Source organism: Sphaeramia orbicularis, chromosome 3, assembly GCF_902148855.1.
Source record: "Sphaeramia orbicularis chromosome 3, fSphaOr1.1, whole genome shotgun sequence".
Lineage (NCBI taxonomy): Eukaryota > Metazoa > Chordata > Actinopteri > Kurtiformes > Apogonidae > Sphaeramia > Sphaeramia orbicularis.
In genome coordinates, this window is record NC_043959.1 from 41,851,701 (window position 1) to 41,859,547 (window position 7,847).

Consider the following 7,847-nt stretch of genomic DNA (forward strand, 5'->3'; position numbering starts at 1 on the left):
TGGACACTGACATAGGGATAATGTTTGGACACTCAGGTTATGGTAGAGCAGACAAGGGGGCCAGCCATTCTCTTCAGGTTCTAAAAACCTCTTTTAGGCCAAATGTGTGTGACTGGACATACATTACATTTTTGTTGCTTTCTTGAATATTTTGAAAAAGCCTTGTTGAATCGCCACCATTACCACAGGGATTTTGCTTTATAGATAAAAGCATCAGTGGAGGCTGTGACTGTGACCTTTTTGTAATGTCACTGATTCCAAACGCTTAGTACCCCCTTAGTCTGAACAATGTGCCTCAGTCTCAGGCAGCACTACGGGCCGACACCCAACTTCTGTTTTTCTTTCTCAAACTCAGTACTGAAGTCTACAATCCAATGGACCTCTCTCACACCAGAACTGGTCAGAGCACTCACAGGGGATGGACCATGACAGCCAGGGCTGAAAAACAGTAATGATGCATCCCCAGTCGCTTTTGAGGACCATGTTTCACATCTAACAGGGCTGCACAGACTTTAGAGATCTGAACAGAGATGAGAGAAACAGGAAGACAGACAGATCCATAGACATACTATACAGTTTTGTTAGCAAGGCACTGTTTAGCACTTTGGACATACATGGAGTACAGTTCCTCAGAATGCCTTAATTTCAGCTCTGGCCAGTGACACAGTGGGTTAAATTATTACAGCAGTTAAAATAGTAAACGTTTACTCTGCCATTGTTGACTCTTCCACTGACAGTACCAGGATATATCAATTCTCCCTCAGGTGTCCCTCAGGTACCGTATGTCACTGAACTGAGTACTTTTATTTAGCTTGTAGAGCTTCTAGCAGTGCAGATACCTATATTTTGTTATGCACTTTTAAGTTTTTCAGTTCATTACATCAGCATTTTGACAATATCTGAAAACAGGCATATCATTGGGCTGAAATAGTATCATCATGGTCATTTATGAGGGCCACATGAGGAGAAACAACAGTGCCCATAAGAGGCATTTCACATACACTACTGTGCAAAATCTAATTTCACCTTCCTGGAAGCAGTGTTCTGGATTTAAGATCTGGAGAAGAAACTCCAACAGGTTTCAAAATTTAAAAAACCTGTTGGATACTGTGAGGGCATCCAGGAAGCAGAACACCAAAGCAGTAATGCAAAGTCCAGTATGCAACTTGCACTTCACTTTCGACTGCTTCAGATGGTTTACTTCACAAGCTAAATTTAAATCTGTTCTGTGCTTTTGGAGGGCTACACTGCAGAGAATGTATGTATTATCCAGTGTAGCTCCAAAAAAACCCAGGCTGTCCATATGCATCTGCATGGTACAGCTCAAGTAAATGTGGGCAGATTTGTCATTTGAAAAACTTATCAAAACTCCTCCATCAACTTTACAGTGGGGAAAAAAAGGCCAGAGATGAAAAAACTTCCAAAGGTTCCCGAAATGCATTTGAAAGCAGAGCGTTACTTCAAAAATTGAAGAAGTATTTTGGAATTTTGCCATAATGCAAAACTTCATTGAGAACCCCAAAAATATCTCCACAAATGGTGCACCAAACAGAATTCAGGATCTACCCAAAACATGTGCTAAAGATATGTCCACAGCTAAGCTTGTTGTCCTATATCAGTGTTTTTCAACCTTGGGGTCGGGACCCCACGTGGGGTTGCCTGGAATTCAAATGGGGTCACCTGAAATTTCTAGTAATTGATAAAGATAAAAAATAGAATGACTAATAAAAAACACATGGTGAACTGAGAGAGACAATCACAATAGATAAAAGACATGACAAACTTTGAAGCTGAAACTGAAACACTGTGATACTGTTTATCTTTCAAACTTTCATTATGGCCAGTTTAAAATGCTGCAGCTCTTTCATAATTCATAGTTTGAGTTCTTGTTTGTTCAGTATTAATTGTCATCCTTGTAAATACAAGCTGGACTGACTATACATATCCTGACCAAGGAAAATAAAATTCTCCCTTTGTGCAGTAATCTACACCTGGCTTTTCTGCCTCTGTCCATAATAATATACATTATATAGACTAAATGGCATCTAAAATTAATGTTTGTTTGCAAACCATTACATGATCAAAAACAAATTAATTTTACCAAAAACATTTTTTGAAGGTCTGGGGTCACCAGAAATGTGTGATGTTAAAATGGGGTCACGAGCCAAAAAAGGTTGGGAACCACTGTCCTATATATAATGAAAAAGAAATCAAGCACAAAACCACAGTTGCTGATCTGGCATTGATTATCAGCAGTGATATGGAAAGTGCATTTCCCAACATCAGTAATTCGTATTACATTTATACAACACTACTAGTCCCCAGGGTAAATGCAGTAAGTTGTTTCATAGAATTAAATGTTTGTTGCTGCTTATGTTGCAGACTCCTATGTCTGGTTGATTATTGTGGTAATGGTGGGCCATAAATTGCTTGCACATTTGAAGTTGGTAGATTACATGGCTGTGTGGTTATATGGGTATGTATATTCATTTACCCTCGACATTTGGCTATCTGCTGGTTTATTGCATTTTTATTCTTTATCTGACTGATTTGAATAGATTACTGGTAAAAGACATGTCACCTAACATGATAAAATAGGTTAACATATTTGATGGGCTACTTAAAGACTCTCAGGTTCAAGTTTAATGATCAGTCTGTGGCATTATCCATGGTGCTGAAATAGCACGCTTCCTTGTAATCCATATTTTTCCTCCATCCCACTCTATTGTGTTCATAATGCCATAGTTAACAAGGTTTTCCATGTACATATAGGTTATCCTATCGGCTGTAAAAGGACCCTAGACATGTCTTTGTCTCCACATGCAATATCCACACATTTACATCTGTGTGTCACCAGGTGTAAATTGAGATCTTTGCATTGTCTTTGTAAAAAAAATGTTTCATATTTTTCCATTAGATGGGTGAAAGGCTATCGCTGTGACCTGAAAAAGCATCAGTAGTTAGACTAAAGCATAATGCAGGGAGATCTAAAAGACATAATGCCTGAAAAGAGGACTGGGACTAGGACTTTGATTTGGGTTGAGAGTAGGCACAGGGAGAAAAAAGGGCTGAGTCTGAGGGTAAGATTAAGACAGGGGCTGGGGTTGGTGAATTAAGGGCCCCAGCCTCAGGGTGCTATTACACATCTATAATGAGAAACAGAGAGGAAGGGGGGCTTGTCTCTGCACCTTGGAACACCTTAGATTAAATATGCACAATTCCCATGCAAAATGGGCCGGGAACAGCCTGGACCAGCGTTGATGTCTAATCCCCTGTGCTGGAGTTGTTTCAGCCAGGGTTAACAGGCTCATCAGTCAACACAGGCTGCTTAGCACAGGACATCAAGGCCATTTGCAGGTTTAAGTGTTTGTGATTGCTTCCCTTTCAAGAACCCTCCGCCACTCCAACCCCCACACGTTTCCCATGCTGGTTACTGAGCATATGAGCCTGTAATAAGACACAAACATGTGCACACACAGGTTGGATGGATGGATGGATGGATGGATGGATGGATGGATGGATGGATGGATGGATGGACGGATGGATGGAGGGAGGGAGGGACGGACAGAGACAGATAGATAGATAGATAGATAGATAGATAGATAGATAGATAGATAGATAGATAGATAGATAGATAGATAGATAGATAGATAGATAGATAGATAGATAGATAGATAGATAGATAGATAGATAGATAGATAGATAGGAAAGGAAGATTCGGCTTAATTTTATTCTTCAGATTTTTTGATTGCCTAACACACATGTAATTCTGTGTATCCTGTCTTCTAAATCCAGTGTCGGTCTACACTGTAGCTTCATCACAATCTATTTGCATTTCACAGCCAGAGCTGACTTCTATCACCAACACACAACAGGTATGAGGAGCCTGTCATGTTCAAGTAGGTCTCTGTGTGTACTGTGCACTCAGCTATTTGATAGTACACACAACCACAATATATATTGGGCGAAAGAGAAGAGATAGGGGGTAGGGGGAAAACTTCCAGAGAGGTATTGCATATGAGGAAAACAGGAAAGGAAAGAACATATAAACAAGACAGCTTGAAAAAGAAAAAGAGAAGGAATGATGGCAGGAGATAGAGATAGGCAGTGATTATACCACAGTACATACAGTATGGTTCAGTGAAGCATGTCTGCACAGGGACAGGCGGTCCATTAAAACCACAGACATTCTTATGCTGCCTGCTTGCCTCTTTCTTATATTCACGTGTACATGGAAAAGTAACCATCTAAATAGACCACAAAAAAAATTAAAATTCAGATTTTGCCTCAACTATGATGGCAATGAAGTATGCTTTTCTTTTTGTTCTTTTATAGCAGGCTAATAGTAACAGTTGTAGGTTAATAATTAATAGTTATGGTTACTATTACTCCATTATTGAAAATTGCTACTAGTTTTCGCTCACACTTTGTAGCAGATTGCAGGTGCAGTTCATGGTACTACTGGTGGGTTCAAATCGACTCTGTGGATTTTTTTCTTTAAAATTCGAGAAAAATAAAACCTGACAACAAGAGCAAACCTGATTCAATCTCACATGAGCCTTTAGTATTTCAGTATTTCAATGATTAAATGCCACAACTCTTGTCATTTTCATAGTCTTAAAGAGAAACTTAACACAATTACTATGAAAAAAGCGGTCCTGAAATGACCCAGGTTAACCTAGTCATGACAGGTCCAACATCTTTGAACATAAATAATAAATTCTTATGCCAGTCTCTTAAGTCGGATAAAAAAAAAAATCAGTGCTAATGATTTAATTGAGCCCGTCACTTTCAAATTGGGCAAAGTGCATTTGGCCTTCTTGCTCCTCTGTATGCACGCCTTACGGTGTGAATGCAGCGGTAATGGAAGGGAAGTGTTGAGTTAATTGATAAACCTCAGGTCTTCAGTAAGGAGTGTGGCAGAAGGAATGTTTTATGGCTGTGCAAATGAAGGAGCTGCAGAGTTTTATACACGCCGTAAAATGGTTATGGAAAATTAGCATTCTTCTTTCTCACCGCAGTAACCTAGACACTAATGCTGCACAACTGGATAGGTGGATGGATATGATACAATGGGAAACATATACAGAGACAGAGGCACATTAAGGCCAACACATGCACAGGTTCATATATTTCCCAAGCCGACTGATTTCATTGTCAAGTCTTGTCCATTTCATCTTTGGCATTAATTGCTACTGAATAGTGTTCACATTAAAAACTTAAATCAGATATCGTGTACATCATGGTGATACATTACAGCTGAGGCCATTAAGTGTGGGCTGGTGTGTGTGTATGTATGTATGCATGAAGACAGACACAACCTTTCCTTTCCCAATTGCCTGAAGCTTTGTGCACACAATACAATAATAAAGCCAGAGTAGTTGGGAGGAGACTATGGTGTATATTCCTGTTGGGGTGAGAAGGGTACAGATATACTTTCAGCATGTATTGCACTGATAATGAGTAACAAGGACCACATCGGGGCAAGTTTTAAGCATAAGTGAGGGCAGACTGTTGTTACTGGTCTGTGCATATGTGCATGTGTGTATGTATGATTGTCTTTGTGCATGTACGACCAGCAGGAATTGGCATATTTTAGTGTGTGATGCTTCTGATAAGACCCTAGCTTTTTAAAGTTGTGATGGATGTCTGTCTAATGCAAGAGGAAAGAAAGGCTTGGAGCGCCACCAGACACAGACGTGACCACTCAATGTAGTATACTTGATTAGCACGTAGCCTCCTAATTAGCTTGCTCCTATGGTTACAGGCAGTACCGCTGGTGACATCTCTAATAACATAACTACAAAATTAGCATAGACAGTAAGGGCTTTCCCATATCTGCAATTGAAATTAGCTGTGGCGCATGTATTTAGATGATAGAGATGCTGTAAAACATATTATAGCATTTTCTCCAACAGAGCATTATGGGTCGGGCTGCATTATTCTTTCATAGAAGCCATTTAGACACAATGTTGATATGGTTTCTCTTCTTGCTTGCTCCTTGTTTCTTTCTTTAGTCTAACAAATTACAGGTTTATTCATTATTTTATGTCAGTTTAACCACATCATTTCAGAAGTTAAAGTTGATTAAGGCTCCACATTGGAGCTTGAATCAGAGAAAACTTATGAAGGGTCGTGTCTGATAGCGCATGATGACCCATTCAGTTTGACCAAAGTAATGTCAAACTATAACTGCTACCGATTATCAGGTTAAGATGTGATGCTTCATAATAAATATAAGAGGACAGGTGTGTGAATATATATATATAGGACAGAGCTAAAGAGGAGGGTCTGAGGTCTACAGCGTCAGCCAGTGATGAAGAAACTGGTAACTGATGGCAAGGACACATAGCAGTTAGATGAAGTTTCAGCCTAAGATTGGACAATTAAGCACCTGAGTAGGAACTATGAATGTAATATTGTGCGAACATGCGTGCTTCATTAAAAGGTTAGGCCACATTTGCATTGGCAGCCTCTTTTTTACTGTGATACACATGACTAAGGTAAATAAAGTTCCAGTACTCATGGGATATTTCTGGGGCTTGGGTTGGACTGGTTATGGTTTGTACACTGCCAAGAGCTATGGTGGCCAAACCAGAGAGCCATGGTCTGCAAGTAGGGAAAAACAAGGCTATGTTAATGATGACGCTTCAGGCTGTGTCGAGGGCTGAAGCAAGGCTTTGGGTGATGATTACAAGCAGGTCGAGGTAATGTGGCAGAAGCTGGGTGAGAGGGCTGTGGCTGGGATTTGAAAATAATTAGGAGCATGGCTGGATAACATAGCTAGATAATGTGGCTGGGGGGAGGCTGGCTGGGCACAGTACGAAGATGATGAGTACCAGGGTTGAGCTGTCCACTCCATTGGCCCTGTGAGCTGTGACATGAAGCTCTGCTGGCTGCTGCTGTAGCTGGGGGTGATGCCAATGATAGGACTAATGCACTAATTACCACAGAACGAGAGAAGAGAGAGATAGAGTAAACAGAGGTAAAGAGAGACACAAAAAGAGGAAGCACTGGAGAAACATGAACAGGGTTTATGTCCTTTGAGTGACAGCGGTATGACACAGCTCTGCAGAAGACAAGCTACACTATTAAAATCATCTTCAACAACATCATTCACAGCAGAGGAATAAACACTGACAGAGGTTTTGCAAGCATACATATGTGCAAGCACACAGCCAGTTGGTCCAGATTTGCGGATTTTCTTATATTACTCTTTTTTTTCTACTTCTTTGATGAGATAAATGGTCTCTAATAGCTTCATATTTGGTAGCAACTTATTGTAAATGCTTCAACACAAACACCCTAGACATTTCCTATTAATATTGTGTTTCACAAATTTAGCATAGATGCACAGATTCTACTACCTCTGCTTTATTGTCAGTTGTAGGAGACCCTATTCAACCACCTACTCACTCCTCATTCTTATTTATCTCCACTTCCTGGGGCCGTGTTAGTTCATTCCCCTGTCGCTGCTCTCTCCTACTTCCCCTGCTCCTCATTCGCTCTCCCTCTCTCTCTCTCTTGTTCCACTCTTCTTTTCCGGGCAATTGGGTCTGGGTGCTGGTGGTGGGGGGTAAGAGGTTGGGGTGGAGCTGCTGGGAACTTTGTGTGTGTGTGTGTATGTGTGCTGGGAAGTGAGCTAATAAAGGACGGTGATCCATGAAAGGCCTTGAGCAAAGACACAGTCAATTACCTAATGCCTGGACCAGACCGCAGGGCCCACGCACACACATTCTTTCACCACCATACTCACACACACACATGCATACACCTCATTTACGTATACATGGAAAGGGGGCAGTGGAGGGCATAACTGGGAATTGTGTGTATATGTGTGGGAGGGT